This window comes from Notothenia rossii (genome assembly GCF_949606895.1).
Source record: "Notothenia rossii genome assembly, chromosome: 2".
NCBI classification, from domain to species: domain Eukaryota; kingdom Metazoa; phylum Chordata; class Actinopteri; order Perciformes; family Nototheniidae; genus Notothenia; species Notothenia rossii.
Genome location: NC_136904.1, coordinates 38,218,499 through 38,246,002, shown reverse-complemented (window position 1 = coordinate 38,246,002; position 27,504 = coordinate 38,218,499).

Here is a 27,504-nt window from a genome sequence, read left to right as displayed (position 1 = left end):
TCGTCCAGTGAGGGGTCTCTGGAGCAGAGACCTCCAGCGGTCGCACATAAATTACCTGGAGCTTTTAGCGGTGTTCCTCACCCTAAAACGCTTTCTGCTTTTTCTCAGAGGACACCATGTCCTCGTGAGGACGGACAATACGACCACAATATCGTATATAAACCGCCAAGGGGGTTTGCACTCTCTCCAGTTACACATGCTGGCACGCAAACTGATCTTGTGGAGCTGCGCCCGTCTCCTCTCTCTGAGAGCGACGCACGTACCGGGTGTAGGGTGGCCATCCGTCCGGTTTTAGGTCGGACAGTCCGGTTTTCAATGTCTGTGTCCGTCTGCCGGCGCAGCCTTGAGCCGGACGCTCATTTGTCCTCCTTTTGAGGTGATCCCCATTTTATACTTTTAGGGTATAAAAAAAAAATAGACAATTATACAAAGAAATACAAAAAATAAGTTATGTGTAAGTATATATCCCTGTAAGACTTGTGGTCTTACAAATTATTGGCTGAATGTGATGTCAAATAAATATCTTGTATTTCATTGGTTAATAAACGTAAACAATTAGCCATGTGCTTCTTGACGTCACGTTCACGGCATGGCACTGTGGCACAGAGTGACGTTAGCGCTAGCAGACTAGCTCATGAGCCAACTCCGCCTAGTTAGCGGTAGGTTAAACCGCAGAAATGCCGAAACGAAAGACTTCATTTAATCCTGAATGGTCGAAAGAGCATGGATTCCTCACAAAAAGCCGAAAGGACGACTTCCATGCTTTTTGCACGTTGTGTCGTTGCGATGTGGACGTAAGTAGCAAAGGAAAAGGTGCTGTCGACAGACATGCTAACACAGATAAGCACAAAAGCAACGATCAAAGCGCAGGTGCCTCTTCACTTTTATCGTTTTTCCGTGAAGCTTCATCGCCTCAAGATGACAAAATCTCCGCAGCAGAACTTTGTAAAGTTTATCATGCCGTCAAGCATCACCAGTCATACAGGAGTGTAGACTGTGGAATAAAAGTTGATCGCACAATCTACAACGACTCATCAATAGCAAAAGGGATGACCTGTGGAAAAACAAAAGCCAAAGCTTTGTGCGAAAATATCCTAGCACCCTACTCTGTCCAGACGCATGTGGATTACATAAAAGAAAATGAACTGCATTATTCAGTGGCAAGTGATGCATCAAACAAAGGTACGATCAAGTGTTTCCCCATTGTACTGAGATATTTTCACTTTGAGGAGGGCGTGCAACATGCACTGTTGGATTTTTACAGTGATAGCAACGAAAAGTCGGAAGCTATAACAAATCAGCTGCTATCTAAACTGGAGATGTCTGGACTAGATGTGAAAAAAATGTCAGCATATGCAGCAGACAACGCCAGCGTTAACTATGGAAAACACAACAGTGTTTATCAGAAACTGAAACAGGCTCAAAAAGACGTGCTCGCTGCAAACTGTTTAGCCCATATTCTGCACAATGCAACAAGATATGCAGCAAGCAACTTGGATATTGACATTGAAAATGTTGTGCTTAAGGTGTATAGCCATTTTAGCATCTCAGCTAGCAGAACGGCGCAGTTGAAGGAATTCTGCGAGTTTGTGGAAGTGGAGGAATGCAATCTGCTGCGGCACGTTGTCACGCGATGGTTGTCTCTGCTGCCATCTATTGACAGAATCCTGAAGTGTTGGAGACCCCTGACCAGCTACTTTCAGAGTCTAGGTGAGGAGGAATGCTCCAAGATTTTGTGGAAATGCTTTGGAGAGGATGGCAACGAAGTATCTGAGATGTATTTTCTCTTCCTCAGTCACATTCTGAAAGTGTTTTCAGACTGCATTGAAGCACTTGAGGCCAAATCATTCAGCATAACCTCTGTGTTTAAGGTAATGACTGAACTGAAAGGGAAACTTGAGAGAAGGTTAAAGGACACATTTTTTGGCTTTGCTGTGAACAACAAACTCAAGCAGCTAACCCCTGATCTGGCTAAGAAATGTGAGGCTGATTTTCTTGTTTTCTATGAAAGAGCCAAGAAATACGTGAGTGAAAGGTATGACTTCTCTGAGAACAGCTTTCATAGTAAAGTGTCAAAGCTTGGCCTCACAACTGCTGTGTCCTATGGAGAATACAGTGATGCAGTCCAAGCCTGCAGCCTGAAAGACATTGACATGGATGGACTCTATGAGGAATATGGCATGGTGGAAGCTATTCTCAGCTCTTCAGAAATGGAAGGATGCCACAGTGAGGAGCGGTATCTGAAACTGTTTTCCAAAGCAGAAGTCCCACTTGTGAATCTGAGGAAGATCAGCGCCTACATCTTCTCCATCCCATGTAGCAATGCACATACAGAACATGTGTTCTCAATGATGACCTCAGCATGGAGAAATGAGAGAAATTGTCTGGATGTGGACAGTGTCAAGGCAGAGCTGCAAATTTGTGTCAACTTCACATTTGAGTGCACAGACATGTACCAGAGACTCCTTACAAACAAAAAACTCTTGGAAGCAGCCAGGAAAGGGCAAAAGTATCGTAAATAGACATTCAACTTGTGGTTAGTACACTAGAGTCTTATTGTGTTTTGAGTGTGAAGGATTCAGTGAAGCCAGGATAAAAACTAAAAGATAATCCCAAAGTGTCCTCCTTTTTGGTGTTATGGAAATGGCCACCCTAACCGGGTGTGATGAACCTCGGGGCAGACCTGCTGTCCAGAGGCGTACCACTATATGCAGACTGGACTCTACATCCAATGGTTGTGAGCCAGCTGTGGGTGCGTTACGGCCGAGCCGCGGTAGATCTGTTCGCATCAAAAGAAAATGCTCACTGTCAGCTTTTCTTTTCAATGTGCGATCAAAACGCACCATTAGGCGTGGACGCGCTTGCGCAAATTTGGCCTCCGGTCCTCCTGTACGCGTTTCCACCCCTGGCGCTGATACCCCCAACTCTGGCCAGAGTGAGGGAACGTCGACACACAATGATCCTGATAGCTCCGCACTGGCCTGCAATGTACTGGCTGGCGGAGATATATCAGCTGCTGTGCGGTCAGCCGTGGCAGCTCCCCCTACGCAGAGACATACTGTATCAGGGGGGGGGGGTGATCTTTCACCCACACCCGGAGCGCATGGCCCTATGGGCCTGGCCCGTGAGTGGTATAATCTGAATGCAGTGGGTCTCCCGCAGAAGGTGATAAACACTATTCAGAGTGCGAGAGCTTCCTCCACTAGGTCTCTTTATGACTGTAAGTGGAGGGTGTTTGAGGACTGGTGCCTTCAAAAAGGGCACACCTCTTTTCAATGCCCTGTGGGAGTGATTTTATCATTTCTACAGGACCTAATTGATAAACACAGAGCTTTCTCCACGATCGAAGTCTACCTGGCTGCTATTGCTGCATGCCATGTGGGTTTTGAGGGTAAGACGGCCGGCCAGCATCCTCTGGTCTGCCGTTTTATGAAGGGAGCTCGCAGGCTCCTTCCTGTTTCCAGGTCACTGGTGCCCTTATGGGACTTGACAGTGGTTTTAGATGGGCTCACTCGAGCCCCATTTGAACCCCTGGAAGAAGCTGACATGAAGCACCTGTCACTCAAGACAGTGCTGTTACTGGCCCTGGCATCCGCCAAGCGAGTCAGTGACATTCATGCGCTATCTGTACATCCTTCATTCACTCAGTTCGCCCGAGGGTTAACGAGAGTGTTGCTGAAGCCCAACCCTGCCTTTATACCTAAGGTGGTTGGTTCATGTACCCCCATTGATATTGAGGCATTTCCTCCGCCGCTGTGTATCTCCGGGGAACAGCAACCGAATTTGCTATGTCCAGTCCGTGCTTTACGCACTTATATGGACAGATCAAAAGAGTTTCGTCATAATGACCAACTCTTTGTCTGCCGCTAACACGCCTGTTCACTCTCCTCTCCGCTTCTCTCCCTGTATCGCTAATTATTATTCTCTTCACTCACTTTCCTCTCCACTTCTCTCTGCCGCGCTCTCATCTCTTCTTCTGCGTTTCTCTCCCTGTATCGCTCACTCGTCTCTTTCGCCCCCTGTCGGCGGCGGTTAAAATAAAATCGCCCCGTCAAAATTGAAATCCCCTATTAATGTATTGATTATAGGTCCGGATCTGGCCTGTTGCTGACCCCTGCTTTAGGGAGTCCAAGTAGTGACAGTATGGGCTCAATGTTAGCTCCGACAGCTTGATGAAGCATGGGCAGGGCTTAGCAAAGGGTACATTTAATTCCCATCAATAGCTGTTACTTCTGAGTTAGGTGCTAACTGCCTGAAGTCAATAATCATGTCCTTTGTTTTAGAACATGTTCAACTCAAGAAAAGAGTCCATGGAAGAAAGTCGTCAATTAAGGGCCCCTGACCTAGTGTTCCTCTCCTTCCAGGAAACCTAAGATGAGTGAATCATCAGCATATTAATTAGCATGGTAAAATGAATTTGGAATGTTATTCTTCTTTTCCATATTCTTTTGGCCACACAGTGTATTTACCAGTAGAAGGTATTCAATGCAGCAGCCCACTATGCTACATGTTGCATCTTATATTTGTGATGATGCAGACACAAGTTCAGGCCTTTGTGCCCTCGCTTCTGTTACTGTAGTTACACCTCTGCTTTCTGCCTCGGCGGTGACACACGGCGTTGGCGAGTTCCAGATGAGGTGACTTGGAAACAGGATAGTGCACCTGGCCAACAGAGAATGTGGAGAGAATATGTAAATGCGCCAGGCAGCAGAGGTTATTTGGTATTTGTGAGATGAATGAAATTCTCCCCTCTCTTTTCCTCATTTCCCCTCTCACATTTGTGTGACTAGACTAGTTAAGTCCCTGTCACTCAAGCTGCCAAGGTCTATGGGGCACCAGAGCGAGAAGCCGGGTAATAGGAGAAAAAGTGAGAGAGACAGAGAGGGAGGGAAGGTGAGCGAAATTGGACCAGGGATGATTGCAAATTGTCTGTCTAATGGCTGCCACCCAGGAAGCCATTTCAGGTGACTTGTTATCCGTCATGAGAGAGGCAGACCTGCCAGGATCTCTCTTCTCACTCCTTCTCAGTGGGCCACCAAACCTAAGACCTCCGGGCTATCGCAAGTGACCTCACCTCTTAAAATCTCCTCCGTCTCCAATTTGAGATGCCTTTTCTCTTCCCCTCTCCCTGTCTGTTGCTTCTTTCTCCCTCTCCCACTTTGCCTCGTCCTCCCCGCAGTGCGTCTCTATGGCTCCTGCTCAGCAGCTGTTGTTTAGTGATAGATCAGTGAAGCAAAAAATGATGCCTGGTATATAAAAAAAAAAAAAAAGATCTTGAAGCAAAGCACAGCCTCCCTTTTCTCACTACCTATTGTTCTGCATTAGCAGCGAGACTTTAGGGATTAATTCAGAGGTAATCAGTTGTTACTCAGGGGCACCGTGTCTTTCAGGCACCAATGATGAAGTCACCTAAAGGGCTGCATATGAGAGAGAAATAAACATTGACTACTAGGAGCTTCAATGAGAACCCTGATATCTAAAAGTAGTTTTTTAAGCGTTTTAATCTCATCATATAAACAGTGTTGGTAGAAAGTTAGCATATAAGTGTTTTTCAGTCAGAGCTATTTATATAAGGTGTAAAAATCCATCCCTTGCTGTTACTAGGGTGGAAACACTCCTGATCCCTTCACTGCCTCAGATTGACATCACAGAGGACACTGACATGCAAACCATGTCCGCTGAAAGTTAATCTGTATGTGCAACGCATAACGTGGATCACAGCTCGGAGGCAGCTAGCATTAAAAGGAACCTGTCAAGCTAAGTGTGCTTCTCAACCTTTCTGCCATTACTCTGACATGTTTTGTGACCCGTGAATTGAAGTCTTGTCAAGACCTGGTCATTTTACCAGCTCTCGACACAGACAGGAGAGGGAGGGGGAGGGGGGGGGGGGGGGTAAATCTGCTCCTAGTAAATCTGCCTCTCCTAAAAAAATGCTTTCTGTCTGTTCTTCACAGCAGGTGGTGCTGATTGGCTGCTGCAAATATCACTCACTTTTCCATTTGTCCCCGTGATTGCTCAAGGGCTGTCCAAGGCAACCTGGCATTAGTCATGGGCCCTGCCAATAACACGGGGGGGATAAAGGAGACCATCAATCTGATTGGACGCCAACACATTCAATTCGTACTTAACACATTTTAGGGAAAAGAAAGACCTGTTGGATAAAGTATTTGGACGTCATTGCTATAGGTCACGTACCGACAGAAACCAGTATGAAGTAACATGGAGGAGAAGGAAGCAATTTTCTAATGGAATAAAATAACGTTAATTTAACCAAGCAAAAGGCAATAACCATGCAAAAGGCTTAATGACAACAATAAAAGGTCTAACATTTCAAAATCAAAGAAAAACATGTATTTATCAGATAACTCAAATAAGAACGTTCCACTATCAAAGCGCTAAATGTTTATGCAATGTATAACGAATAAATTAATGGATTTCTGTCCATTCAGAAAACCGCCGTTTGGGATTTGTAGGGCTCTCTTCCTCTCTATTTACAAAAATAAATAAGTTTTGAGGGCTCTATTTTACTATTAAGGACAGCGCCAAACCTATAGAACAGAGGCATCCTCTGTACAAAAGAAAACGGTTGTCCATGGTTTAGAAACAACTTTGATAAACATTGCACGTTCATTGCAGCAATCAGTGACAAATGACAGTGGCCAATATTGTTTTGCACGTTTAGAGTACAGGTATTGATAAAAACACAGCTAAAATTCAGGTCAAAGACAGAGATGCCGTTACTAACGGAACCTATGATTATGTAAATCAAGCCCAAATTGTAAGGAAATTGTGGAAATGTTCTGTAAGCTAATACAATGTTGGCCAAACTCAACTTTGGAACATTTGGTTCATTACACAAGTCTGAAGAATTCAAATAAATAAAATAAAAGTATATGTTAACTACTTATACCAAGATTAGTTATATTTTCAATAATACAAATTCTTACCCTAACTATAATAAGTAGAATGTCACTCGTACAGCGAACACCTCTGCCATGGCCAGTGGATGTTCCCATTTCCCAAGGTTGGAAGTTATTATTTTTGTGTTCTGATGAGCTTTAAGTCATATTGTGGAGACAACGTGCATGCTACAAATAACATGCGTTGCATTTAATTGCTCAGAGTGTTAAAACAACACGTTGATGTCTGATTCAGAGTTACAGCTTAATTGGGCGTTCCTGTGAACCCTCCCAGTCGGGATCACTTTTTCCAAATGTTTAAAAACCACATGATAGCAACATAAATGCCCTATGTTTCAATGTTGCAGTGTAACATAATTTTTGTATCCGGCCTGTGATAATGATTTGCTCCAACACCATCATTTAATCGGTTCTTCTTGGCAGATGCTGCACCTTAGTACGTTTTCCTATCCTGCCGACAGAGAGATGGACGAACACGCTAAAAAGAGAACCTCCTTGGTAAAAAAATAATAATAATGTGTGGTTGAAGCCATTTGGAAACACAATCTTTTCAGGTATGTAGCTAATATGCAGGGAGGCTGGATATACTATCGCAGCTCTGCTTGAAGAAATATTTGTACAGCTAAAATTGCAACCTTCTGCAGGTGAGCCGTCAACTTAAAAATGAAACCACATGAAAGAAAAACTCTCCAAACAAAATCCTGTTGGGGGGAAAAAATTGCACTTCAAAAATGATATTCCACAAAGCCATTAATGCATCGCACGGACCGGTCGCTTAATAATCAGTCTTCACCTAAAGATCTTTTTCAGGCGGCCACACTGTGTCAGCCTCTCTGGGGAGGGTTGGACAGCATGTTTGGATGCTTCATGGCTCTCCAGGCATCTGTCCTGTGGAGCCTGATTGCCTCACAGCCCCCGCTCCGTGGAGAAAATGAGGTTGAGGTGGGCCACTCGGGCCCCTCCGAAGGCACACAGCCACCACAGTCGAAGTGGAGCCCTGACCCCCAGCAGATTTCTAATGGATTTTAGGCGTCACAGGCAAACACACAGCTGGGCTCCAAACAAACTCATCAGAGCACCCCAGATTTGTGGCTCCCCCATCGACCCACACAATCCTGCCTCCCCCTCGTTTTTTCTGTACTTATGACAGGCAGCCACAGATTCCCACCCATCTTTGTGCTTTAGAGCAACGTTACAAATACGATTCCGACATAGTTTGACAAAAAGATGGGGATTTTGTAACTTCATCTCTGTGCCTTATGTTTTTCCAAATTGTATCAATATATACATACACATATTACAATTGGTAATATTGTTACTGCGCCAATGATTTCAATTTTGATATATTTCTTCTAAATCTTGTTTGTAATTACAGTTCACACCACCCTCTCTGTTGTGGATGTGTGTGGTGGCGTTGAGAAAAAAGATAGCGATTTGAATGTTTTGAGTAATTTCAAGAGGTTTTGTTTCCTCAACAGCTCCACAGGGAGAAGTGACTTCAGTGTTTTATAACTCGCCCTTGTAATGTTGTGTTCCCCTCTTTCTGTCCCTGCGTGGGTGTAGATTTGTGTGCAGTCTTATTTTTGTAGAGCCATGTTTTGCATTTAGCCACCAACACAGTAGTTCACAAACGTCAGAAAAGAGCAAGGTGATAAGCTGAAAAAGCATGCATTAATCAAAGGAGCATTCAAATGTTGTTTTTGCACTTCAAATTATGGGAAACTTGAGCAAAAAAGCATTCTGTGTTTGCATATTACTGAATGTCATCGTTGTAAATGGACTGGAAGGAAAGTGGATTTGACCTAAGCCAGGCTTTGTCACTGTTTGATGCAGTAGTTGATCCAGTGTTTTTGGGCATTTGCCATACATGGGAAAGTCATGAGTACATGTCCCTGGCAGAGTGACTCTGGGCTTGGCAAGGTCTTAGCTTTTGTCTCATTGAAGTCAGGGGTATTGATTCACGCTTGAGGTGTCTCTCTGTGGAGATTGGCTTGCTGCGCTAGCATTATCTTGGGTGGCAGTGTATTCATAGTGTACTGAACAATGGGGCTGAGGGACGATGCAGCTAAATTGTTCCGAATGACTTTCATAAGCAGCGGGGGCCTGTGGGTTGCAGGAGAAAGAATGTAATACACTTTAGAGGAGACTGAGGACAAGGGGACTGCTTCACAATCAAGCGACCAAGTTTTGCTTTTTGTAAGAACCTGAACTTGACATGCTCTTTTAACTCTTCCTGAGTCCTTCTCTATCTCAATACATAGAGTTTTTTTGGGAAGTGTTTTACAATAGTTTACATTTAATGTGTTGTGACTTAGGCTTTTGTCATTAACCTGTTCAACCCGGAGGCGGGTTTCTTTTTCACAAAACTGTGTCTCAGGGCTTCTTAAGGTCAATATCAAGAAATGTTTCTCTGTAATTGTGCAAATCCTTTGATTTGAAATCAATTTCATGTGTTGAGAGTAGATACGCAATGCGGTGAAGAGGAGCTTAATTAGCACCCTGATAGCCTGGTGAGCTGGCATCAAAGGTACCCAGACAAAATAAAGTTTAGTTTAGGTGTACTGTTTCCCAAAAACTGTGAGTCTTAAATCCATAAAGTTTGGATCTGTCGATAATTAAAATGTCATGAAACCATGTTAAAACATAACCACATTGCGCTTCTATTATTGAGGGGGCACCTTTTAAGTAATGTTTCCAACTAAAATATCAGCCTCGCAGTTGTATGAAACTGAGAAACTCTCTCTGGATGGAACTCCGGGATGTTAGCCTTTTGCAGACCATCTCCATGCACAACAACCTATAGAACACTACAGGAAAGGGACAACCACAAACGGTATAATAGGGCCTCTTTAAATCCCTGACCGTCCAAAATGACATCACTTCATTGTTTTATCATAATGAAAGATTGTGTGAAATTGTCGTAATTAGTAGGGTTCTGGGACGTAACAGTTACCTCGACAACAAAACCCTAATGAGTTCATCCTTGAGTCCAAGTAGATGTTAATGCTATATTTAAAGAAACTTTCCTCAGGCTTTCATTAGCTATTGCGTTCATGATAATGGAAAAGACAGGCAACCCATAAACACAATGCATCCTGCCACGATGCGGTGGCAAAGACAAGCTGAAATATGGCTATACTGCATATAGCTTAGGTTTTAGGTTTTGCAGTAAAGGTTGTGAACGGAACAATAATATCTCTATTTGAGATGTTTACAGAGCTTCAATGCATCTTACTAGTGTTTTCCTCTAGTTAGTGAAGTTTTGCTGAAACTTATTTTTTCCACCAAACACTGAATACATGCAGCTTCACAACATTTCGCAAAAATGTCACTCTTTTCTAGGCAAACCATGCTTTTCCTTACTTGCTCAGAGGCATATCTTTTTTCAAAGCATGTGCAGTGCTGCATAGAAACTGACAACTGCTGTACTCATCAAGGTTTTGAATTGTAATACCCATGAACACTTTTTTACATATTGAATGAGCACAATAAATATCATTCATCCTCCATAACCTTAACTGACCTCTTGGCAAAACCGACATGGCATCAGAAGAAGAATAATAACGCTAAATACAGTATACCTCATATTCCAGTGGTTTCCATCTTATTAACATGTCTTCATCTTTGGAACATTGCTTGTAGGCTCCCCGAGGCAGAAAAATCTGAATAAATGCAGCCCACACGGATTATCTTTTTTTGTTCAAAAGCACTAATTCAACCAGAAATGTTGCAATAAAATAACAAATGTTGTGTTGGCCCATTGTATGTATTCCACCTGTCAGTGTTATGTTGCATTTGCAAAGATATATGTTTGTGAAAAGGTGTTCTTACCAGAGGTGGGAGTAAGTCCTACATGTGCAAGTCATGAGCAAGTCTCAAGTCTTGACGTACAAGTATCAAGCAAGTCCCAAGTCACCATGGTGAGAGTCAAGCAAGTCAAGTCAAGTCATACGAAGTTCTGATGAATAAGCCCAGTTTCCGCATTTAAATCAGTTAAAAGACAGTGGTTATGAAAATGGATTCAACCCACACTATGATCTTTATTACATACACAGTTAATCATTTGAAATCTAATTTAGACCGATGACAATAGATTCATATTAACCCTAAAACTGCAGACAATATAGCTAGGACTCAAAAAGTCTGTTCAAAAAGGCAGAATTCCAGGTAAGAAAATCATATGGCATTTGCAGCGTCAGCACCTCCATAGATATCATTTTCAAATCATTTAATTTGTTCCTCTTCATAATTTCCTTATAAACTAAGTAGGACGATTTAAAACTCACTTAATTGGGTTAATTTAGAAATGGCTTCAGTTTATCATCATAACAGATAAAAAAATTCAGATTCATCTTACAATAAATCAAGGAATGATGCACTTCTACAAACAAAAAAAACATAATTAAAACATTTAAACAAACTACTAAAAGTAGATGAACTACATTATTCAAAAGTTTACAGTAACTTCTGATAATAACACAGGGGAAATAAACTAGGCATCTCTTTTCCTCTCTCTCTCTCTCTCTCTCTCTCTCTCCTGACAGCCCGTCAGTATCAGGGTTAGTCAAAATGAATCCCTTGGCGGTTCTAGTGTTCATTTACCGTTTTGTCTTCTCTTTGCTTAATCGATTTGAAACCAAGTCTAACGTAGCTTAAACTTAACGTTAGCTTTCTAGCTAACACAACACATTCACGCACCTTTCTCTGTGTTTTTTTTTGTAGTGACGAATGAAGTTGGATGTCGTGGTGGTCCTGTCACTGATCTTTATGCTGCAGACCCTGCATACCGCTGTTTTCTTCTTATTAGCGTCATCGACAAAATAATCCTTGAATCCAAACTTCACTATTTTTGGAGTAACGCTAGCCGCTGCCACGTTAACTGACACTCCGGCCGTCTAGTGGCTTGCCAGGTCTGCGCGCATGGCGCTATAATCAACCAATCACGTTTTTCAAAAAAACTAAATGTAATATCTCAACACAAAAACAAACATTTAATTTTAAACAATCAAGTCCTTTCAAGTCATCTATCTCAAGCTTAAGTCAAGTGTCAAGTCATGAATACCAAGTCAAAGTCAAGTCAAGTATTTTATCAATGCAATAATCAATAATAAATAATAATAATTTATAATAATAATAATAATAATAATTTATATAATAATAATAAAAATAATAATAAATAATCAAGCAAGTCTCAAGTCCAAAAATATGCGACTCGAGTCTGACTCGAGTCAAGTGATGTGACTTGAGTCCCCACCTCTGGTTGTTACCATAGTAAAAGGACACTAAGGATCATTTAGATTCGTTCACCACTAATGTAAGTTGAAGGTTGGGTCAAGAAACATATTAGCTGACACTTGTCCAAAATATCAACACCTGCATCTATCAGTGTTGATAGAAAAGGTGTTCCAAACTCATTGGCGATACCTGGTGAGAAAAACTCTAAAGCAGAATCACCATAGGAACAGATGAACAGCTCAAGGTGAGCTACTCAAAACAGAGGGATAGAAACAATATTATGTGGAGGTGGAGAGCTAAGACGCATCCTCAAGTATTCTCCCCATACGTCTCAGATCACTGCATCCTCCAGTTCAAGGTTTATGCTTCTGGACTTCATCCTTCTCACTTATCCATTGTTGAGGTGGATGTGCAACGTGATAAAGGCTCTGCAACATAAACATGAGTGCCCAAGTCAACATCATATATGCTGGGAAGGGATCATGGCATTGGAAACTTGAAAGGCATGATTTACGGATTCTATACTTCCACTGTTCCTTAAGCTGATTGACCCACATAGCAGAGAACCCCTGCTGATCAGAGATCTTGTTTCCTTCAAATCTTTTTTTTGCAGTTGTCCCAGCAAAGAGTCTGACGTTCGTCCATATGGCCCAAAGCGGCAGATGTTATAGCATTGAACAGATAAAACCGTGGGAACACACAATTATTTTATAGCACCAAAATAACTTAAAGGCACATATTAAAATGCTTGTTATGCTCTTGTCACGTCAAAGGAGTATTTTAGTTCCCCTTTACAGGTATCAATTATGACAAATCCTATTTTACTGTTGTACATAAAAGCTCCATTCAGCTTAGCTTTGTATGGACTGCCAAAGTGTTCATTATTAAATAAATAAAATATTTTAAAATGAAGAAATATACAAAGAATTGTTAAATAGATCATTTCAACACTAGACATATTTATAAAATATTGAAAGCGCTATTTAGGCATGTTTTTCACCATTCTTACTTTCAAAAGTAACATTTCCATTTATTTTCTAATGGTTATTATGTTCTAATGTTATTAATAATTTACATCACTTTATGACAGTGAAGTTGTCAACGCCTCCACATCTCACAGCATCCCTAAAGCTGAACAACTGCTACCAAATGTAACCAGGTAGCTTTGCTTACAGCCAATGCAACTAAAGTGCTTTGTACAGTAAGGTCATTCAGAATTATGCAACAGCTCGTGTAAACAAACATGGCAGACCAACACAGTAACAAACCAACCTCTGCTTTGTCTGAATCAGCTCAACAAGGGGTTGGGCCTAATTGTGTAGACCTGTAAACTTGTATTATTACTCACATATTATTCAATAAAATGAAAAACCAGTTGATTGTTCAAATTTAAATTAACGGTGCTTCCGAGAGAAAAACCAAACTCTATAAAAAGCAAGCGTCCTTCTCTCTGGGTTATTGTAGCCAACAGAAGCTAGTTAGCTAGCTTGTCGCTTTTTATCCTAATTTCAGCCTGGTCGCATGGTAGGCTGAAAGATAAGGTAGGAGGGCTATTAGAAAAAGTTAAACTTCTGAAATAAAGTAAACGTTTTGAAGAACTCTATTGAAAACTAGAAGGCCAATTGGGGGAGTCCATACCTCTTCCAAGGCCGCTCTGTAAGTAATATCATGAGGTCATCATATTTTCACCACTAACCAGTAAAAACCTTGTAATAGATGTATGAGGAAATGCCAGACAGTAGCTTTTTCCTTCTTTTATTAATGTGTAGTTGCTAATGCCCCCCTTAGGTAAAATACCGCAGAGGGTAAAATATCATGTTTCCTGTGCCTTTAAGGGCAGCTTCAAATGTAGCTTCCTTTTGAAAACTGCTTAATTTTATAGATTCATAATGTTGAAATATTCATTAACTAAGCTTTTTCAAGAAGAACCAAACAGGGTTACTTTTAACATGTGTTGAGTTCCTGAGCTTTTGAATGCTGTGTGAGTTCTTTAGTGGAAATGTTGAGAACGCTTTGGCCCCCATTTTTTGAAAACTGTGATTCTGATATGACAGCTCTGCTCAGCTTTGGCTCTCTTGAATTGTAAAATAAAAAAAACATAAAGATTCCTTATTACAGTACAAGTTCTTATTTGTTGCATGTGATGCCAGCTTAAGTATCATAACACATATTACACTGTAGTTTTGATTTAGCTTTAGATTTGTGCAGTTTTTCCTTTTGATTCAATTCTGCTTTGAATGCTTTTTCATAACTGCTGTTGTTGTATTAACATGGCAGATCATCAAACTGGCTTTCTCCCCAATACTACTGTTTGGCTTCTGAAATGTCACCATTTTTAAGCCAAACTTTTCTTTTTAAATGCCTGTAAAAGTCATGTTTTTCTGATGTTGGGATCAAAAAAGCTAAATGGTATGATATTTACTGTAAGTATTGTGTTGTGTTAGAAAATCTAGTGCCAGTGTTGTGAAAAAAGCACGCTGTTGAAGGGAAGAGCGATTTGATTCATTTCGACCTGAAAACCTGCTCAGTTTTTATACTTGTGCACCTGCAGAGCAGTAGATGGGCTTTTTGGAGAAGCCGCAATGGCTTTTCTGCCAGAGGCCTTGTATGGGACTACCTGGAGATAGAATAGACTGCAGCTCGACAGGGATCTGTGGCTGCAAAATCATTACATCGTGGTGACTATGCAATCCAGCTCTTACACTTTAAAACTGTATTATGTTTTGTTTTTTGCCGCTGAGAGCCACGATCAATAGATGCAAAGTAGTTGAAGAGAAACAAGGTCGGAAAACCAGCTGCTGTGAGGGCTGAATACAACGCAAGATTACTGCAAATACCAAAACCCAACCTTCACTTCCATGATCGTGCAGTCTATTATTCTCTATGATAACAGATTATCTTTTATTTTACCGCAATTCAATTAAGTGTTTTACGCTCTAAGTCGCCAGACCCCCTCATCTCCCCAATGTTGACCAATGCCCTTGCTATGATAAGTTTAGGATTATTGTCTTTCTGGCGTGTTATTCAGGTTTGTTGTGTCTATATTGATCTAAGATTCAAGGTTTTATGATCCCTTTTAAATCAATACATGGCACGGCCTTAGTTTATCTCTTGCAAAGCTTTTTATTCCCTGTACACACGTATTCCAGAAGAAAAAGCATTTCTCTGTTCCAGTTTAGATCTGTAGAGGCTTCAGTCAAACTATACTGTATCTTCATAAGAAATGGCAAAAGGCCCTTTTTAAACACTCATATTGTGCTGATATTTTTCATGTGTTCATTCAAAGACCAGTCCCTAAACGCCCATGATGAGCCATAAAGGTGTGGATGGATCAACAGAGCTAATTTTAACCTAATTACGGCTGATTATTGAATAGCATTAACGACCCTTTATATTTGAACGCAGTATTACAGCAATTTCAAATTGACATTTGGGTCTTTGAATATTTTCAGTAGAGCTATTACTGTAGGTCTAATAACTTGCAATAAGGTTTTGGAGCGTTTTCATTTTGATTTGTTTTAAAGATTCTCAGGGATCAGTATCATTTCTACCAGTAACATTTCCATCATCAATGTATCACTGTCAAATTAGATGAGATTGTTAGCAGAAATACAGCTTTATAAATCAGACTACGGTTGACTGGCAGCTTCTGTCTCAGAGCAGTAAGGTAGTGTTCTCAACATCTTTCCCATAAAGGCTTTATGTATTTATGTTTTGTATTTGTTCAAATGCTGTCATACGCTAATATTCTTAAATCAATTTTAAACTGAGAATTAAAAGGAAAACCTTGTTGTTATAATCAGAACCTAAAATATATTATTATGAAATCATCCAATCTGCATAATGATTACTTTAAGTATATTTTGAAGCTAATATTTTTGTACTTACTTGAGTAACATTTTGAATAACATTTTGAAAGTTATTTGAACAAAAAAAAAAAAAAAAAGGTTTTGCGAGATATCGCAAAACCCCGTTGCAGTTTGTAGACGGTCCCTAAGCACTCCTCTCCCCCCTCAAGCTGCAGATTGTGACCAATTCTTGATGTTTAGCTCGGATTACGACGCTTATCGAACTGTTCCGATAAAAACGACTCTGTAGGTCGTTGTCTATCTTGCTATGATTGTAAAGTCATGTTGTTTGTATTTTTACAACGTTATGTTCATGAGTTATTGATCCGCGAAATTTGAATCTGTCAATAACTCAGCTCAGAGGGACGTGCATGTCCCCTCGCTCTGAGTGTTCTCTTGAGGTGTCTTCACTTATGTGAAACCCTTTATATATACAGTCTATGTGTGAAACCCATGCCTATTGCCAAGCACTGATGTTATATTTAAGGCCAAGCTCAAAGTAAAATCAATGAACCACTCCATTGTTGTGGTTTCTGTGTTGCCGTAGCAGCCGAACTGACCAGGAAGTACATTGAGCTAAATGCAAAGGGGTTTTGCGATATCTCGCAAAACATTTATTTATTTTTTTACTTTTTTTTTTTCTTCTCCATGTCTCCTAGGGGGCTCCGTAGAATGCAGGGTTTTACTTTAAACATAATTTCCTGACCTCTGGTATTTCTACTTTTATTTAAGTACAAGATATGAGTACTTCTTCCACCTCTGCTTGTATAACACACCACAGGAAAGGGAAAAGCCCCAGAAAGCATAATAGGGCCTCTTTTCATCAACGTTAAGAGGAAACATTAATTAATGTTAAATAAAAAACACACAATTCTGATACTGAAAATAAAAATGTATTTAATGTGTTTATATCCTTATTTGATATGTATTCATCCCTGCAAATTCTGCAGACACTCATGGTCTAACATTCAAATTAGAACATATATTATAGTGTGGTTAACATTTGGAACATATCCCAGTCTAATCACACCATTATCTAGCAAGTACAGGCAATATTAAAGCAATTGTTCGGAACATCTAGCACATTGTGGGAGTGCAGCTTATTCAGCTGTCTGCTCATTATGTTCTTTTAAACCAACATTTGAACAATTCTTCTTTTAATAGCCATACAAGCAGACATGTCAGCCAAGGTTGTTTTTGCCAATGTGACATCTCATTTGTTATCGCTTGGAATTATTACTCAACCAAAGGCTATGACTTTGATAACCTCAGTTTCTTAGATGCTAGAAAAATGTGTTTTTACTAATCTGTTTTTTAAGTTTAACTGTGCAACTGAGGGAGCACAGAACATTAAAATAGTCCAAAAGCTCTTTTGTAAATAAGAATACATTATAAATTCAAACTAGACTATAACAAGACTTTCCTCAGGGTCTTGACTTGCTAGGTGAACAGATATTGAGTTGACAATTTTGTGACTGTGCCTGGGGTCACGCAGTTTTTTTGGTAAGGCATGTGTTTACATAATGCAGACATCACTAAAGACATTCCCCTCAACTATCAAAGGCTCTGTGATCCCCCAATGTAAATACATACATGTTAAAATGCTGTATGCATAGTGTGTAGGTGTAGTTCAGGCTGCCAAATACTATGACACATACAAGGCATTATGGCTTCACATTGAAGCAAAGCTACATGCTCCCTAATATAAATCCACATACATTCTTATAGCGAACAAACTAAGTAACCATTGGTGGGTGATTGGCACTGAGTACATTCAATATAAACATATATATTTTTATGTTTGTTTCAAGATGCCATTGTTCGGATGGCCCATTATTCTGCAACCTCAATAGTCGGAAACAAGTCCCAATGGACTGAAAGCCCTTTTCAGCTCACAAACTGGATCTAAAAACAAAGGCCCATTGCACTGAAAATACAATGCAACAAACAGAAGCACTGATTAATATGCATAGTGATTGGAAGACTTGAACCATCATATATTTTTCCTTCATTCTGACCATTCTCAATCCTCATGCTTTCAATTGGACCTATTATGCTATATTGGAAACATATATTGTAGGGCCATACCTATACAAAACATGTCTGTGAAGGTTTTTGCTTAAAATAGCAAACAGATCACCCATTGCAGCCATGCCTCATACTGCTCATACCCCTCTTTTGCAGCCCTGTTAGAGAAATGCGGATTTTGGGTCCTTAGCTTAAAAAAAAAAAAGAGGAGGCGGAGCTAATGCCTGATCAGAATTCTACCGGAGATAAAGTTAAATTCTGCTATGATAAAACGCCATCCTGTTCCAAACCACATCAAGGATTATTTCTAAAACAGTATGGAGCTCAAATGCTTTTTCTCTTGCAGGTTTATCACAAGGAGAGTTCCTTTTTTCATTTCCTGCTTTTTAAACACATGTGCTCTACAGTGCAGGTTAGCTCTGAGTGTTAGCGAGGCTTCCTAATGTAAACAAAGATGAGATTACGTCCAAAACACGTCAGGCATTGTTTCTGATAGCAACTTTCTGTGGGTCCACCGCCAATTTGACGTCAGATCGGCAGCAAATCTGTATCCGCTCGTTGTACACCTGTTTTTAAATTTAATTTGGGTATGGAGGAAAAGAGAGGGTTTTTTATTTTCTGACGCTGCGTGAGTTCCCCGACACACCGGGGACACATATTTACGTATAAAAGACATCACAAAGTGCATTTTGCATGATACGTCCCCTTTAAAGTAACCAACCACATCTAAGGAAGCAACAAGTACCAACCAATCAGAGAGTATTGGTGGGTCCTGCTTTTGTCAAAGTAAAGAAACAGAAATCGCTCATTTTGTAAAATTATTAACAATGGTTTATAGTTCCTATAAAGCCAATGGGAGTTTGTTTCTCCAGATAATGGGCTTTCATAAACGTGATTTTCAGACTATTCAGGCTCCCTCTACAAAAAGCTATGGAATTTCCCCATTGGATATCGTTATATTGCAAAAAAAGAATTATGCGGCAATCACACATGTATGATGTTCACACATTTTGTTCAGATGGATCATCTCAACAGATTAACTACATTTTGTGATTTTTGGAAGGTATTTACAAACGCCAGAAGTAAAAAGCTAACGGTAGACTATAACATCGTGTTCACCTCCGCTAAGCTAAAAGCAAACTCTTGTTGGTAAAATGACATTTAGTAGTTTATTCAATCACTCGTAAGCAACATTTGTAATTGCTTACAAGTGACGTTCACGAGTGCAGTATAACAAATCTCTTCAGCTTAAACCACAGACCCTATTTGTCATGTTTAACCACACATTAAAAAACTTCTTACTTTGAGACGAGGGAACAGGAAGTTGTAAAATGCTTCCTCAATTCAGGGTTTTAGGACTTGTTCCTGCACTAGTTTATTGGTTTAGTGCAACTACACCCCACAACCAGAGCTGCACAAAAGCACAAGCAGGTTCTGAAAATACTCACTCCCTTGATAAAGTGTTGTGTCCTGCTGAGCCTTTTCACATACAGTACTGTTCTGTTAGCATGCATTGTCTTTTACAATCTTCTCTGAGCACTGTCTCAACACACTTTCATATCTGGAGGCAGTTTCTCTCTTGGCGCACCACTACTTCTAAAGTAAATGGCCCAGATAAGAACAACCAGCTGCAGCTATTTGAATTATTGCATAAAAGTAAGGTCTGGGAAAAACATTTAATGTACTTACAAAATGTGCTCACGACGATCATCTTCACAAATGAAGACTATATTTATTAAATCCTGACTAATTTCCATGTGTTAGGATTGATTCCTGTAGCTTTATATGTGTATGAGCCTGAGAGGGAAACAAATAGCAGCATGAATTTAGCATTTAACAGTTGCAATATTTTTCGGCTTGTGAATTTCATATTCAAAAGAAATTAAATACCTAAGGAAGGAATATTAGCTGTAATCTTGGAGTTTTCTCAGTTGTCCTTATAAATGTTAGGTTTGTTGATAGTCCATTACATTTTTTTATTGTCTATAAATGGTGTAAGACATAAACCTATTAATATGTTACATGGTGGAAGAGTGACCTGAGTGGCAAACTGGAATCACTCTTTATACTCAGCTAATGTGTGTACTATGCACTCATTCACAAGTCAATTCCATATTAATAAAAAATACTGAAATCTGAAGAAATAATTGATCTATTCTAATCTTTAAGAATTGACCCTGCTGTACGCAATAAATGTCACTGAATAGAAGTGTTTTTGAAAAGCAATGCATGTACATTTCACAGAGACACTGTTATATCCTCCTGGGCAGGGGCGCCGCCAGGGATTTTGGGCCCCATGAAAAGATATCACATTGGGCCCCACCACCAGACCCAGGCCACGCCAACCAAGCACAATTGTTGTAACCACACCTCCAGAACCCAACCCACTCATTTATGCTTTAAATAACTCTACCTGTACAGGCTTGCCTCTATCTTGTAGTCCAATACTAACCGCACAATACTTACTGACACTGAGCTGTGAACATATAACGCTGGGCAGACGTGCAACATTCTACAGTAGAATTCACTATTTGATATAAGACTAAAATTCCTGACAATAGATCTCAATAGTCATCTTTTATGGTGTACATGCCTTTTTAATAACATTTTTGAATGGAACATTCATAAATCTAAATAAATATAACTTAAATATACATGACCTCTTAAATTAAAATAAAGTGAACATTAACACCAATATTATCATTTATAAAATGCTATAACAAAAAAAAAAACATAAGCAGCAGATTTTTTTATTAAATAAAATACATACCAACTACAAAATAAGCAGGTATTAAAGTGTAAACGGACAACAAAACGGAAATGGAAGTGAAAAGGCCTGATGGTGGTGGTAAATTAGAGCCTATTACCTGTTCTCAGTCTTTTTCTCATCATGGGTCTTCTGTGTGATCCAATATCGCTACCATAGTCTTGCCCTTCAACAGTTATTGCGAGCCCTTGCTCAGCCGTAAACTCACCAAGAGTCCAGCGCCTAGCCTTCTTACAGGCTAAGTCAGATCAAGTCCTTGAAGTCCAGCCTTGCAAGACTGCAAAGCATTATGGGGGGACAGCGCTGCAGAGCCTGAATATGGATCTGTTGGTCCTGGCACCAGGGGGAGGGACAACTGATTTAGTATGAATAGCTGCTAAAAATGTACCTGCATTTATTAAATGTCAGCTAAAAGATGAGTGAAATGAAAAACCTCTTCATTTTCTGTGAATATATTAACAGTACTTAATGTCAGCAAAACATTACAATTATTATTTACAATGGACTAAGCTTAGCTAACAGACTAATTTCCACCATGGACCACCCACCTTTTCTTTTGAAAAACTGGGTCTCCTTTCTTTTCTTTCTTGAAAGCCTGACTTTGTGAGTGGTTGAGACATGGCACACGTAAGTACTAACGTCCCTGCTCCTCACATGCTCTCACTCTTTGCCAGAAAGAGCGGTGCCGCACAGCATTTGGAGGCAGGACCAAACCATTACATGTAAATAGAGAGGGTGTACAGAGGCTTTGGATAATTAACTTTTGGCATAAAAAAAAGTGAAATGAATCGTAAGTGTAGTGAGTACATTATCAATTTAACTTTATATTAATGTTAATTGTTGATGATTGATGAAAAGTTACTTAAAAAATTGTTCTTAATGTTCTAAAAATGTTTTGGGCCCCTGTCAGTCACGGGCCCTTAGAATCGTCCTAACCTTTCACCCCCTTACGTCGCCCCTGCTCTTGGGACCCAGCCCATAGAACAAAATGTCCACAAAATGTCCACTGTAATGTCCACTACAGTGGACAAAATGTCCACTTTGGTAACATGCATCTCGTTTGACTCTTTTGAGCTACTCAATCAATCCCTGATGTACTGTACAGAGGACCTCCTGGTCTTTCCAGTGATATGTCATTGGTTAAAATGGCATGCTGGGAAGTTCCTCTTTCTTTTCATCCAAAATGGCTGGCATACCAAAAACAAAATGTTATAGAAGCAGGAGGAAAAGTCAAATATTGTTGAATAATTGTAATTTTTACCATGAAAATCATATATTTTCTTGTTTATTAACATGTGAGGAACTATATAATTAGTTCTGAAAGCAATTAAATAATTCAAGTTTTCAAATAACAGCCCTTTTATAAATGTCCATTCTAGTGGACGTCAGGACCATCTTCATGGACCTAATGACTCAATATTGTTGCAGGAGACGGAACTGAAGCAAACATTTTCTGTAGCAGTTGGTTCAGGGAGATTTCAGATGTTGAGCTCTCAGATGATGAGAGAGATGAGGCTTTCACACCTGGGATAGAAGAGGGTCAAGAAGAAGGGGGGGGAAGATGCAGGAGGCTCCATGAGCACACAGACACAGACAGAGAGACATATAGGGACGAGCTGGAAAGACATGGCCCCCTGTGGGCCAGGAGTAGCACGTATGTCTTATTGTTGTTTTTATTTTAAGTGGAGCCATGAAAAATGAGAATTGCCTCAGGAATGCAAGCTTTGTTTCTCTGAGCATGGTCAAATGGAGACCACATCCATACAACTAGTCAAGATGACCCTACAGCCCGTGCCGACTGGAGTCAATGAGGTACTTTTCCCACTACATTGACTACAAAGACTTTGAAGATCTGGAAAGATTCACCAAAAAACAAACTAGTTTTTTAGTGACCAAATAAACAGCAATGTTCAGATCAATTACTTATTTATGTTTTAAATAAAGGTGAATGTATTCTTGTATTAATATCACTCTATAACCATAATACGTTACATAGTCTATCTGTTAATTTTGGCTGTCTTTACAAACTAATATGGTCCCGACGTCCTCTAAAGTGGACATACTGTAACATTTAAAAATTAAATTAAATGAAAAAAGTCTAAATTGCAAGATGTTTTTTTACCTAAATAGGTAGGAAATAAAAAATAAAGAAGATTGAAAAAAAAAACGAGGATATGACTCGGAGACAACAGGGCCTTAACATGAAGATTATTACAGTCATCATGTGTATGCTAATGCACTTGTATATGCTACGTTAGGCCTTGGTCTGCTACGCACCCCGGATAGGACAGGAGCCATTTATAATTGATACCCAACGCTTACTGCAAGCCCAGGTGTGTTGCAGGAAATAACCACTGACCCAATTACGGTTTGCATCCACCATGCTTTGGTTAATTTGTGTAAAAGCCATAATTGCTCTTGGTTTTTATAATTCATGAACAAGGGTGTGCGGCACTGGCAGAGCCCCAGCATCTATTACTCAACCACCCATGAGTGCATCCTCACACTTGCTGTACAAAGACAAACAGTAAACGTGTGCGCACGCACAAACACATGTGCGCAAAACAAACACGAGACCAGCAAATGCCCGTGGGCTAAATGGTTGCAGATGTTAATGTTGTGAGTGAGGAAGAGTATATGAACTTTGGTGAGATGCCATTGGGAGAAACTAATGTGTTTTGACTGTTGTTTTACCTACAGGTGCTGCTGCCAAACGAAAAGATTGGCACAGGCGTGGGTGTCAACATGTACAATGTTTGAAGCATTACCCATAAGAAGGAACTGCACTACATGGTTAATGCTGACTTTGTTCCTCCAATGGCCCAAATCAATATACACTTCTTAATGATCAAATATTTTTGCTTTAGTCCTTTTCTTTTTATCCGCTTACCATCCAATTTTCCAAAAAATTTAATGTTTCTGTTGGGTAAAATATTGTTCTGAACCCAAGGAATCCTCTTGAATGTAAGTGTTGAACATTTATATGTTGAATATTTCTCCAATATTTTATTTTATTATTATTTTTTAATTCTTATTTTAAAAATATTAATGTATCAGTAGCTATTTGTTGTAAGTGTGTCAGCTGGTATTGTCATTTCATTACTGTGGTGTCGTCTGTGTGTCTTTTTCGTCTTTAATAAATCCAAAAATACTAAATAAATATGATTTGAACTTACGTTTGCATGTTTTAAAAATGTTTAAATAAATATACAAGGTAGATCTAATGCATATAACTGCAGAGAGTTTAGCTACAACACATTGTTACCAACCATGAGTTAATATGATTTTCTTTCCGATTTTCCTTTAATTTCAGTGTTTTTGTAAAACAAAGACATTTCCCGCCCCCGTTTCAAATTGAAATAAACCAAGACAGAAGAAGGTTGACCTGATCACACACACTGAGTCCATAAGTGGCTCACAAGGCAAAAAGGTTGAGAAGCACTGATCTGTAATATCTCTATTATAGAGGTCAGCTTTCAGTGTTAAGAACCCACAAGCCAGGGTGCATTCCGCTATCTATCACTGTTAACACAAAGAAAGACACGGGAGACACTCTTTCCTCCAGCAGCCGCAAAAGACAAGAATGCATTTTGTAATTTGAACTGGGCACAGCGCCATGGCCTTGTTTTCTTTCTCCGTGCTCACATTTTCTTAATGAGCTACGATTATTGTTCCATTGAGCTCTACATAGACTGTAAGCCCCAGTTGGAAGGAAGACATTGAACCACTAAGTGTATAAAATATGTAGATCTTCCAAATATACGTTTTACATAGTTTTTTTTAGCAACAAAATGTACCTGGCAGTTTTCAGGGGTTTTTTTCAGAGGTTTTTTTTCCACTTTTTTTCAAATTCTGATAGAACAGAATTCCAGAAAACAATATATCTAACAACAAAACGAGTCTGTTTTCAGCCCTTTTTTTTCCGAAAGAGATTCAAAGTTATGTTTTTTTTTCTTTCGGTTTTTGAATGCAGATTGTATTTGTTAGAGTTTGTTTGCAGACATTACTTTGTTATGTGTTGAAAATTAGATATAATAAATACATTTTATATGTCCCACCATGCCTGTGTACAAAATGAACATTGTAGGGTTCATAATCACGGCAAACTAACATAAAGACAAACATTTAAAAATGTTCTGAACCTCATTTTGAATGTAATGCCGAGAACATTAGACAGTGCTATTTATTTTCTTCCTCTTCCATCAGTTTTGCAGTTTTCTGTAATTTCAGTTTGAATGGTCCACGCCAAAATGATATCAGCCATTGTAGACTTTGTTGGGATATTTGGACAAAATGGGGAATCATCACTCAAAGGGTTTTAGTTGAGTGATTAAACTGTCTCTAATATATCAAAAGAAAATGCATTCACAAGAAAATGACGAGGACAATACTGAGAGAATAAAGGAGGGGGGGGTGGGGATGTAGACGAAATGTATAAAGGATTTTAAAGACTCATTTGTCTGGCTCCTTAGTGAGAGGAAGCGGAACAAAGACCCCGGCTAATATTCCGAGGGGTCTAATTAAAATTAGGTGTGATCCGACGGAGGAAGGAGCCACAGAGGTGATTTTAGTCATAGCCCAAAAGAGACCGTCTAATTAGGGAGAGTGATGGCCTTTACTTGGAAACCACTGGAGAGTCTCGGGGCACACACATTGTCCACGTCCCTCTGGCCTGGCATGGAGAACACTGCCATACTCTTTGCTTCAACCAGGGTAGAGAAAAAGAGGACGCTACAGGGGAACGACACAAGAAAAACAGGGTCGGACGGCGTGCGGTGGACTGTGATTAGACAACAGAGAAAAGACAATTCTACCCCTGCCATTTCTAATTTTCCCACACAAGTGGCTGCTCTGTTTCTGTTCTCCTTATTTTCCAAGTGTTCAAACTGTTAGATGGAGGCAGACATCGACAAAAAAGTTGAGTTCCCTAGTTGAACAGGAAAGGAGTCCAACATTTCCATCCTCCAACCCATGGAGAATATATCGCCTGAAATAAATTCATTAGATCCATCCTCGCCAAATATTTAATAATTTCATCTCCGATCGGGATTCCCTCCAAGCTGTTTGAGCTGTGTCACTCTCATTGATGAAGAAACATCAATAGCTATTTGTCAATGTGAGCATTATGTATATGAGCAATCAGGTTTTCTTTGATTTTTCCAAACGCTGTGTACATGTTCATCTTACCTTTGACATTGAGGGAATGCCGTCTTGTTGTTCTTTATGAGACTGTGATAGCACATGCCCTAATCTTAATTGATGGTGCTGTGGCTCATCTGCTAAAAGCAGCCTATATTTATCTGCTGGGACTATATATGTGCACTAATAGCAATTGCTTTCTGCTGCCTGTCCTTGGGAAGCTGCCAGGAAGACTGCGAGAGGGCAAGAAGTATCATCCTGATGTCTCAACGCCATAGCACACTAAATCATTCTGATCATAATGAAAGCACATACAGTACAGAGACAAGCACAAATGCACAGCCAGTCCTCAGTCTTGTTCTGTAGCGGTACGTTTTATTTTAAACAGCTGAGGTTTAAACATGTTTTCCATTTCCGTCAAGAATCAGAGACTGAGATGATGCCAATGACGGAAAGACCTTTGCTCAAACATGGCCAATTACTTTTCACACCACAGACATGGGATTGTCAAATGAAGCGGCTGACATGTTCCCTGGTCGGAAAATAGACTTGGTGGATCAGTGTAAAGTATTTACAGCAGGCTGTGTTGGCTTGCTAAATCATAACAGGATAAAGTTCAGCCTCGTATGTGTACATTTTGTGTCCATTACCATGGACATAAAAGCCCTAATGCATTGTCAAACAGAGTTATGAATTTGAATTCAGTCACAGTCAATATTGTGGATGCAATTGTTAACTAATATAGTTGTAGTGGACTTGTTTACAATTTGTTTTATTTCATTTCTAACAAGCTATTGACCATAGTGTAGGAACTATCCTCGCAAGAAAAATGACATCAATTCAACAATTCTCCAGAACGGCCAGTTAATACTGCGGTATCGACCACATGAGCAGGGTGCTTTTAAATCATTAACATACTTTCTTAAAAAGAAAATGGCTCCAGGACACTGCCCGGGTAGACCCCACTTTCAGGTTTTGACTGGAGGGAAATAAAATGTATCCAGCTACGCTTGGGGCCATTACAATACATTTTAGAGGGAACAGCATTTCCTTCAAATATTCAGAAGAAATGTTATATTAATTTTCATTACTATTATGGTCCAAATGTATCCATAAACCTCTAAACATTCATTTCGAGAGAATAAGTGAACAACGAATGCAAAAAGAGAGGTTGTTCAGTTCATGGCTAGGTCTATTACTGGTTTTATTGCAACTGCAAAACATAGTTATTATTATAATCTTTGTTATATTCAAGAGGACATATTCTGTAGATTTCAGGTTCATATTTGTATTTTGTGCTCCTATTGTGACATGTTTTAATGTTCAAAAATGTGTTTACTTTTTTCATACTGCCTGCTGTGCCGCAGCACCTCTTTTCACCTTCCGTCTGAAACCAGAGCCCAGTCTGCTCTGATGGATCTGATGGTTAGCTGGCCGGCTCTATAGTGATGGGTCAACCACCGGTTCCTTGGGATTTTAGCCTTTGACTGACCATTTACATGCAACAAAACCCATAAAATACACTACAGCAAAGGGAAACGGTTTACCAGGGTTGTTCCCTATCCTG